The 10849-nt window shown below is 43.4% G+C and overlaps 2 non-coding genes across 2 annotated transcripts; one reads left to right on the top strand and one right to left on the bottom strand.

Moving 5' to 3' along the window:
- Positions 1 to 612: 612 nt before the first annotated feature.
- Positions 613 to 709, bottom strand: trnai-uau (transfer RNA isoleucine (anticodon UAU)). Its single transcript has 2 exons — positions 672 to 709; positions 613 to 648 (listed from the first exon to the last, which is right to left on the bottom strand). It is a non-coding gene; the product is annotated as a tRNA-Ile (tRNA).
- Positions 710 to 3503: 2794 nt separating this feature from the next.
- Positions 3504 to 3592, top strand: trnar-ucg (transfer RNA arginine (anticodon UCG)). The gene is given in 2 exon segments: positions 3504 to 3540; positions 3557 to 3592. It is a non-coding gene; the product is annotated as a tRNA-Arg (tRNA).
- The last annotated feature ends 7257 nt before the right edge of the window (positions 3593 to 10849 follow it).

Genomic DNA, 10849 nt, shown 5'->3' on the forward strand with positions numbered 1-10849 from the left:
GGATTATTGTGTGGAGCATAAACACCAGCAGAGACCAGTTGGGCTGAATGGCCCGTTTCTGTAAATTCTATCTAGAATCTATGTATTGTTTTATCGCAGGGTTACACTGTCGTATTGTGTAGTGTTTTGTTTTAAACACAGGTTCTGGATCTGAGACGATATAGTACACAGGCGAAAGTAAAAGGTACTACTTTATTGTAACACTTATAACATACAAGTACTGTAACAGACAAACAATCAATCACAAGCTCACGTCCGTCTGCCCGTCCGGGACCCCTGAAGTCGACGGCTGGTAATTGAGCCTGTGGTTCTCCAAGGCACCGTATTCACTCGCAGTCCTCGGTGAAGTCCTCAGAGTCTGGAAAGTTCCCGATACTTGTACTGGGGCACAAACAAGTGCATTTGTGGCGGACGGCCAGGTCAAACAGCTGGTGGCTTCAGGCGTCATGCGCGTTGAGAACACATTTAGCTGCTGACAACACTTGTGATATGTCGCAGAGTTCACCCTTATGTTACACTGCCCACATGAGAACACGAAGAAGGCGATGTTTCATGGAACAGACCAGCTTTACCTTGAACTCCGGTGGAAATGTTAGAAGCAAAAGATTAAACTGCTCCAGGTGAGGCTCGAACTTACAACCTCGGCATTTCTTGAGCTTGAAATACTGTCCTATAAGTACCGCGCGCTAACCGATTGCGCCACTAGAGCCGCGTTGTTGTAATAATCTCATCAAACACACTCATTTTTGGCCTGTAAGATTGCATATTTTTTCAGGCAGGTTTTCAAGTGGACAGATGCCGCCACCTGCCACTTGGGCATTGGTGTTTTGGAGATCGAATTCTTGCCTGTCACACACGAAGCAAGTGTTCGATTAACGCCCAATGCAGGAGCATTTTCATACTGCATTCATCACATCGCGAGAATTGCGATGAATTCATATTCAGCTTCAATCTGCACAACATCTTGAGACACTTTCTTTTCTCCGGTGTGTTACTGTCACTGAACCTCGGCTTCTGTACGCAAAGGGTGGGAGACGTTTTGGAACGCTCTTCTGCAGATGGTAGTTGATGGTTGCTCACTTGTGAATTTTAAATCTGAGATTGATAGATTTCTGTGAACCATGGTTATTTATGGATATGGAGCTAAGCCAGGGATATGGAATTAGGTCACATGTCCGCCATGATCTCATTGAATGGTGGAACAGGCTCGGCGGGCTAAATGCCACTGCCACTTGCTGCCTCCTGATATGCGCCACCTTCACCTGCAAGAAAGCTGGATGTGTGGCTGGGTGATGTGCCTGTCATGATTAAATATCTGCCACTGTGTATGACCTATGAGTTGTGGGTGGGCGGCTTGCAACAGTGGTAATGTGTAAGAGTGAGTGGAAGCCTCTGATTACAAGAGTTGAGTGCTGATGGAAAGAGATTGTTGGTATGTGGGGGATGGGGGCTGTATTGCGTGGTGCATTTGGGCGGAGATGCCACTTGAGATTTGCCCTCACTCACCTTGACCACTCACGTCAAAGTATTGAACTTCTTCCTGCACTGCATCCATGTTCATGATGCTGTGCGCCTGGCATTGACTTCGTCCCCCGCTGCCTCCCACTGATTTATGCCTGGAGGGCCTCTTGCCCGTGCCCACCCCTGCGAATATAGAATGCTCCTCCTTCTGTTCAACTGCACCACAGTCTCTCAGCATCAGCAGAGAACCTTGGTGCATGCACCCTCCAGGCCTGGTACCAACTCAGATCGGCAGATTGTTGAGGTCTGGTGTGCAGATTGGAGGATGTGGGATTTAATAGTGCACAACTTATATTCAATGTTTTAACATAACTCATCAGTGTGCAAACATTGGGATGGAACCTGCATCTGTGTTTTATGTGTACAATGTCTGATCTCCGTTCAGACTCCGTTTGGACAGTAGACTGTTATTTTAAGCAAATAACAGTAACCAGCTGTCTTCATTCGATTTCTGAGAAACAACCTCCTTTTAAGAGATTGAGCTCCCCCAGGGGGTGGAAAGTGCGAATTGCATTGATTCCACGTGCAAGGCCCGAAAAAGAACGCTGATGGCAGGTGAGTCCTCGGACCAGCTGAATCTTGCGTCCTGCCTGCCCAAGAGTCATTGGGCACGGGGTAACAGGGCATCACGCTATCTGCGACCAAAAACGACCCTTATCCAATTTTCCCCCCAACGTTTCCTGCGTGCGCCAGTCGACAGGATTCGGATATGGTACCTGGCAAATGGGGCCACTGGAAGAATGATTGCATTGAGACAGCCCTCTTCACCACCTCGGACGTCCCAAAGCGCGTTACGGACAATGTAGCACTTTTTGATGTGTAGTCACTGCTGACATGTCGGAAACGAGGCCGCCAAGTTGCACACAGCAAGATCCCAAACACAGCGATGTTACAATGAAGAGATAATGTATTATAGTGATGTTACTGGAGGGATGAATATTGAACGGGGCTCCGGGGAGAACTAATTACCCTTAAAGGTGAAGACAAGGTGATTGTATCAGTTCGACTATTGACTTTTGTAATGTTTTTCTTTCCTTATTTTTATCTGCTTCAGATTCCAATTGATCAGAAACTGAAAACTGAATCCTCAATGAATTTTCGATAAATCTGTCACTCAACATGAACAATGTTAGAAATAAAGAAATAAACCGGATTGAGACGGTTCATTTCACTTCACTGAAACGTAAAACCGGCGCGGCGGAGTCACAGCAGCTCATCGCTGATCTGCACCTCAACTCCATTTCGCGAATTAGAAACTGGAAATCTCATGTTTCGAGACGAGTTTACTAATTTCCTGAAAAATGATTATCAGCAAAGATAATCAGCAAAACAGTCCCTGCCCTGATTAAACAAACAGCAAGGGGATGTGTCGAATATAAAGCAAGAAACCCGCGATTTCATTATTACACGGATAGAATCCCGTGCTCAATATTAACATTAACACTGAGCGCCAGGTCTGGATCTGACCCGTTTACCCCGTGGTGCGGGACCCCGACCGCGTTTATATTTACCAAAAAAAGAAAAACAGGAAATAATAATCACACCCAGCAGAATTGGGAATTGTTCGTATTTTAAAGGACAGGATGAGGCCACTCGGCCCGTCGGGCTTGGATAGTAAATTCTGTTCACATTCTCCGCTCGGTGTTGTTCTCCGTGTACATTTTTAGTGTACATGTTTGTCTTTTCTTTTATTTCCCCACTCTCCATTTTGCAGACTAAGTGCGAAAGAGATTCGCTTTCGAGGCTAAACATTTTGATCAAAGATTTGAACATTGTTTATTCTGATTGTAGGTTTCTCGGAGACCCAGCGGGAGTTCAGTTCTCAATTTCCTGATTAGTCGGAAACAGCAACGGAATATGCTGCAAGAGAGAAAACAATAAATTAACAAAATCAACAAAGTGAAAGTAAGAGAAAAATACAAGCAGAGTCTTAACCATCCCTGCCTCGGGTTTAACATCATTTGGAGAGCGCTTCCCTCCCGGACCGCGTGGCCCAATGGATAAGGCGTCTGACTTCGGTATTAATCGAGTTGTTATCAGACGATTGCAGGTTCGAGTCCTGCCGCGGTTGTTTTACTCGCTGGGTGAAAATGTGTCCAACATGCGGCGGAACTGTTTTGCACCCGACCGTTTCCAACAATCGGATCGAACGGAAATCCGTAAATTCCTTTGTTTACCGATGTTGACTCTGCACTTTCAACATTGTCGATCTGGCTGCTCGGGCAGGACAGAGTGTAAAAGTGACTTTATTTCTACTGTTTGGATTCAGAAATGGTCGGCTAATCCACTGTGCTCTGCACGTATGCGTCCGAATCCCACCCTCGTCGTTATTGTCTTGAACTTATGATGCGGCCCGACTGAAGTTTTGTACAATCAAAATGGGCTTGAATGCTATTATTATCAATCCGACACGGGAGTTTTAAGTCTGTGTCCCTGGATTGTTTATATTTTGTTTAAATGGAGAGGGATAATTTCAATTTTTCACTTGCTGTAATGGAATAAATGTCGAGTGGAGAGGACGGATCGGAGGTACATCTTTTTGTCCTTCCTTGCTTCCTCTGTGGTTTACAGCGAATGAAAGATTAACGGGAAATGCAAATGATGAGGGAGCTGGAACATAAAGGGTTAACTTTACCAATCAGGAAGAAATCTAATTTCAAAACTTTTTAACAATCTTGAACCAGTCCTGTTTTTAGATTTGAACCAAATCTGCACATTTTTCCGTTCAATTTAATTCCTCCACCCGCTCATAATCAAGAAAAAATAAATTTCGAAGGAAGTCCGGTCCAGATTTGAGCCCCGGATCGCTCTCATTGTTAACAGTCTCCCGTTTTGAACTAGAATCCCACTCCCGACTCGGTTCCCAGTAACTGCTGCAGAGATTGAAGGACTTCGGTCCCTCCTGCATCTCCTGCATTTCACCATCTCCGGATTATTCGATCGGTATTTGGGAACATGGGAGAAAGGCTGGGTTTAATTCCCCAACATTTTAATCCCCAACAATCCGTCTGTTGATCCCATTCCACGGTGTGTTTAGTTAACAATAACCGCGGGAGCGCAATTGGAATCCAGTCCACAGTTTGTTTCCTTCTCTGTTTCAGTTCTCTCTCGATGTCTCTAAAAGACGACACACTGTTTGGATCAGGAATCGAGTTCTGATCAGCCCTGTGACAGACAGACAAGAATCCGTCACTGAAACCCCGAGACACAGGGAATGCTGTTCATTCTGTTCCAGGGACACTTCGTGAGTCGCTGAAACGTTCGAATTCCCATTCCCACAAAGGACAGAGCCAAGCGCAGGAGGGACGTGTTTCTCAATGATCGGACATTGGAGCCCATCGAAGTGTGAGGTCCGATGGTCGATGGGAGGCTGCGGAACGCCTTGAGGGCTTTGGTTTCCTCCCTTAAACTTGGACCCTTCAGTTCGCTCTTAGTGTTCAGCTGTTTTTGGTGGTGTTACTGAGTCAGGAATTTTGGTCAAGACAGCGGGAGAATTCTCTGCGCTTCTTTCAACAGCGCTGGGGAATCTTTAACATCCACCGACAGGGCCTCATTTAATCGTCTCTTCTGAAACCTCCCGCCACTTATCCCTCAGGACTGCACTGATCTGGGACACTAAGGACATTCAATTAATCAGCATTTTAAACAGAAAACATCAATCCCTCCCACATCCTGATACATTGCGGTTTCTGCACTTTCATTCGTTACCTTGTTTTCTCTCCATGAACCGACTCTCATTCTCTGCTCCTCCTTTTGCTCCGATGCTCTTTGGTTCCAAACGGTTCTGCCGTGAGCTTCACCTGCCAGCTATTTCCCATCGCGCTCCCGGTAGCCTGCAAGTTCAGCCCCTAATGGGGAGCGTTGAATCCGTCCTGACAAAGAATGGGGAAGTTTACCTGTGCGGTGTGCTGGTTGCTACTGGAATTTAGTTGTTGACATGCAGTTTTCCCCCTGCAGACACTCGGGGTCCCCAAGCCTGGGCCTTCCGAATCGGCATCAGGAGAGAGAGAGAGAGGGGAAGTTAGAAGGATAGAGAGAGAGAGAGAGTTTTAGCGAGAGAGATAGAGAGAAAGATAGAGAATGTCTGTACGAGAGAAAGAGATGGGGAACGCTCCATGTAATGGGCAAACACAATCTGTAACAGTGTAGATGATTCAGTAGCTGATTTGAGCACCCTCACTCCACAAATCACACTTGGCTTTCGAGCCGTTTATATTATAACGTGGCTATTGTGACGTATTGGGCTTTTAGATCAAATCCAAAACAGGGATTTTAAAAGTTGTGAGCTTCATTCCCAGTGGAGTCGAATTTTAGGCCAGCTGCTTTCGGCGCTGAAATCTTGCATTAAATCTTCAACTGGTTTATTCAAGTCCTTCGAGGAAGGGAAACTGCTGCCTCAACACTTCCCGTTGTACAAGTGGATCCTGTCCCAACCGTCTTTCTTGATGTGTCATTGTCTCTGAACTGGATTGACGAGACTCTCACAACAAGAAGGTTTCACCACCTGCTCAGAGCAAGTTGGAAAAAAAAACAAATTTTAAAAATTAGTACAAAGAAGTCAATCCTTCCAGACCGCTTCTGTCCATCCAAATTCGCTTTCTAATCCAATATACAGCAATATCATAGAACTATAGAATCACACAGCCCAGAAGGAGGCCATTCGGCCCATCGTGCCTTTACCTGTTCTTTGATAGAGCTATCCTGTACTCCCCTGCTCTTTCCCTGTAGCACTGCAATGTTTTATCCAATTCCCCATTGAAAGTTATTGTTGAATCTGCTTCCACCACCCGTTCAGGCCGTGCATTCCAGATCACAACAACTCGCTGCATGAAACATTTCTTCCTCAAGTCGACTCTGGTTCCTTTGCCAATCACCTTAAAGAGTAAGGCAGTCTTAATGCAGTTGTACGGGTTTTAGGGAGAACTCAACTGGAGGTCTGCGTACAGCTTTATTCTCCTCATCTAAGGAAGGATATACTTGCCTTACAGGCGGTGCAACAAAGGTTCAATAGATTAATTCCTGGGATGAGAGGGTTGTCCTCTGAGGAGGGAATGAGTAGATAGAGCCTGTACTCTCCCGAGTTTAGAAGAATGAAAGGTGATCGAATTGAATCATATCAGAATATGAGGGGCCTTGACAGGGTAGATGCTGAGAGGTTGCTTCCCCTGGCTGACGAGTCTATGATTCGGGGGAATAGTCTGAGGATAAGGGGTCGGCCATTTAAGACTCAGATGAGGAGGAATCTCTTCACTTAAAGGGTTTTGAGGGTTTGGAATTCTCTACCCGAGAGGGTGTGGATGCTGAGTCATTGAATATATTCAACGCTGAGATCGATAGATTTTTGGACTCTGGGAGAATCAAGGGATATGGGGATCTGGCGGGAAAGCGGAGATAAGGAAAAAGATCAGCCATGATCATAGTGGATAGTGGAGAGGGCTCGAGGGGCCGTCTGACCTACTCCTGCTCCTATTTCTTATCATCTTATGTTCCGAAGCTTTGTATCAAATGTAAGCGAGATTGTTTAATGCAAAGACGCAGAACGAATTCTGGTTGTTTTTAGATCCTGTTCTCCGCAGGAAAAGGAATAATGTTAAAAAGAGACATTTAAAATTTTGAGAGAACGCGCTACAGACCAGGCAGGAAACTGAGACGGGAAACAAAAATAACATCAACAACTTGCATTTTTATTGCGCCGTTAACCTAGTAAAACGTCTCAAGGCTCAGTGAGTGTCGAATCCAACAGCGTAACCTTTCGCCGTAACAACCAGCGGGCAGGTAGCAGAGGCTGAGGCTGATCTGTTTCATGTGGGAGCAGAACACAATATTCCTGCTGTGTATATTAATTATCCTGCAGAATATTTAATAATGTTCTCAACATCTTACATTCCTGATAGGAACTTGGAAGGGGGAAGAAGTTGTCGTGGGCCATGTTGGGAGCAATGACATCGGGAAGATCAGGGAGGAGGTCCTGCCAAGGGAATATCAGAAGTTCGGAATGAAATGAAAAGAACAGAACCTCAGGGGTGGTAATCTCGGGATTGCTACCCGAGCAACATAATAATTGGCACAGGGATAGGCAGATCAGGAAGGTGAATGCGTGGCTGAAAGACTGCTGTGTGAAGGAGGGGTTCCATTTCATGTGACACTGTCATCAGTACTGGGACAGGTTGGAGCTGCACCGCTAGGACGGGCTCCACCTGAACGTGAATGGGACCAGTGTCCTAACGGAAAGGATAAATAGGTCTTTGAATAGGACCTAGTAAAATGGGGAGGGATCTCTTCAAAATAACATAAGTCTGAAGATAAAAGAAATAGGATATGAGAGTAATGATCAGACCAAGGTAAGAAACGAGCGTAACATAAACTGTCAGGGAACAAATACAGGTATAGAATATACGTACTAAATGACTGTTAAAAATTGAGGGAGGTGTAACAAATATTAAAAATGTATTAAATTGCCTGTACAGCATCGCGTAGAGCATCCAAAACAAAACAGAGGAACTGGAGGCAATAATTCGGAGCGAGGAGCCAGATGGTTTCGGGGTAACTGAAACATGGTTACATAAAGAACAGGACTGGCAGTTTAATATTGCAGGATATGACGTATTTAGAAACGATAGGGAAGGAAGGAGTAGCTGTAATAATTAGAGACAATTTAATGGCAAGAGAACAAAAGGGACATTATTAATATTAGGATAGAAACAGAATCCATGTGGATTGAGACAACGAATATGAAGTGATGAACCGCGGTAATAGAGGTATACTGCAGACCAGCTAAAAATGGAAGGCAAGTTGAGGAAGAAATATGTCCGCAACTCTATGAAATGAGTTAAAAACAACGAATAATAATCATGGGACATTTCAACTACCCCCAAATAAACTAACAGGAAGAGGTAGGGAAAGGGGAAAGGGAGATGTTGTTTTTACAGTGTGTGCAGGACTCCTTTCTTACTCAGTATGTGAGAAGCCCAACAAGAGAGGAATCACTGCTGTATCTCGGAATTGGAAAAGAACCGGATCATTGGGGAACATGTAGGCAATAGCGATCAGATCATTATAAGATTTAAAATAATGATTGAGAATGGCATAAATAAGACAAAGACCAAATTAATAGATAGGAAAAAAGGTAATTTTGTGGGGATGAGAATGGAACTGGTGAAGATAAACTGGAAAAAATGTAGAAACACGAAGAGTGAGAACAGCAGTCGGAAATATTTAAAATGGTGATCAGTAGAGAGAAGAAGAAATATATCCCTCTGAAAAACAAACGCAACTAGCCAATAATGAAACACCATGGATGAATAAGGAGCTGAGGGTAAAAATGAAACGAACGAAAACGACATCTTCTAAGTATGTAGACAATAAAGGAGAAGATGACAAAAGGGAATGAGAAGAGATTAGGAAAAATGTCAAATAATAATTCGGAAAGCAAAGAGGAACTACGAAATTAAAGTAACAAGGAATGTTAAAAACAATAATTAAAGTATTCTACAAACAAATAAATAACAAAATAGAAACCAGGATAAGGGTAGGGCCACTAAGGGATGCACTAGATAAGCTCACAGATAATGGCAGCTAAATGGCAGAAATATTGTTTCGTTAATTTGCCTCAGTATTTAGCAGGGAGACTGATAAGGTGGGTATGATATCAAATGAAACACCATGAATGAATAGAGAGCGAATGGTAAAATTGAAACTAAAGAGAACGGATCTAAAGATATCGAAGATAGAAGGGGTGGAGATAATTGATAAACTAATCAAACTTAGAGAGGATACAACCATCAGTCCAGATGGATTACATCCATGAATGTTAAAAGATATTAGGGAAGAGATAGCAGAGGCACTATTGCATATATCTAAAAATTCATTAGAATAGGTAATAGTGCCGGAGGACTGACGGGCAGGTAATGTTTTTCCTGTATTTAAAAAGTGAGATAGAACAAGTCCAGGGAGCTATAGACCAGTTAGCTTACCGTCTGTGGTAGGAAAGCTAATGGAATCTGTACTCAAAGATGTAACAGAAAAGAAACATCTGGAAAAAGTAAATATAATAAAAAGAAATCAGCAGAGATTTCAGAAAGGAAATTCATGCTTGACCAAACTTATTGAATTCTTTGAAGAAGTAACAGAAATATTAGAAAAGGGTAATACAGTAGATGTAATATATTTCGATTTTGAAAAGGCCTTCGATAAGTTACCACCTTGCAGACACATGAGTAAGGTCAGTGCAAGTGTAGTCGAGGTACAGGTAGCAGAATGGATAGCAAGCTGGCTACAAAACCGAAAACAGAGAGTAGGGATTAAGGGTAGCTACTTCAAGCAGCGAAGGGTGGGAAGAGGTATTCAACAGGGATCGGTGCTGGGATCACTGTTGTTCACAATTTACATTAACGATTTGGACTCAGGAATTTCAAAATTTGGGGAATTCACAAATCTGGGAGGTGCAGTTAATAGAAAGGCATAATGTGTCAACATGAACGAAGACATTAATAAACTTACAGAATGGGTGTGTAATTGGCAAATTAATTTTAATATAGATAAGTGTGAGGTGATGCATTTTGGGAGGTAGATTAAGGAGGTCACATATTGCTTGGATAATAAGAGTCTAAATGGAGCACTGGAGCAATGGGTTCTAGGGGTACAGATACAAAATTACTAAAAGTAATGACGCAGGTTAATAGGGCGATAAAAAAGGCAAACCAAACATGGGTTTTATTTCGAGAGGGATAGAATTGTAAAGGAGAGCAGTAATGTTAAATTTGTATGTAACCTTGGTGAGACCACACTTGGAGTACTGTGCACAGTTCCGGCCTAAATATTATTAAATGGAGAGTAGGCAAAAAAGTTTCAAGAATGATCCCAGGACTGAGGTTATATAATTATCAGGAAAGGCTAAACGGGCTGGGGCTCTTTCCTCTAGTAAAGAGAAGGCTGAGAGCTAACGTGATAGAGATCTTGAAGGAAATTAACGAATTTGGTCGGGTGGACGTGGAGAAAATGTTTCCATTTGTGGTGGAGTCCAAAACTAGAAGTTATCAATGAATGATCGTCACTAATAAATCCAATAGGGAATTCAGGAGTAACTTCTTCACCCAAAGAATAATAAGAATGTGGAACGCGCTACCTCAAGGAGTAATTGAGGCAAATAGCATAGATGCATTTAAGGGGAAGCTAGATAAGCACAGTCGGGGGAAAGGAACAGAAGGTTGTGCTGATAGGGTCAGAAAAAGTAGGCGGGAACAGTTTTGTATGGAGCATAAATGCCGAAAGGCCTGTTTCTCTGCTGGACACTCGATGTGACTCGATATAAGTATTGGAGATGTTTAGA

The sequence above is a fragment of the Heptranchias perlo genome, unplaced genomic scaffold (genome assembly GCF_035084215.1).
Source record: "Heptranchias perlo isolate sHepPer1 unplaced genomic scaffold, sHepPer1.hap1 HAP1_SCAFFOLD_54, whole genome shotgun sequence".
NCBI lineage: Eukaryota > Metazoa > Chordata > Chondrichthyes > Hexanchiformes > Hexanchidae > Heptranchias > Heptranchias perlo.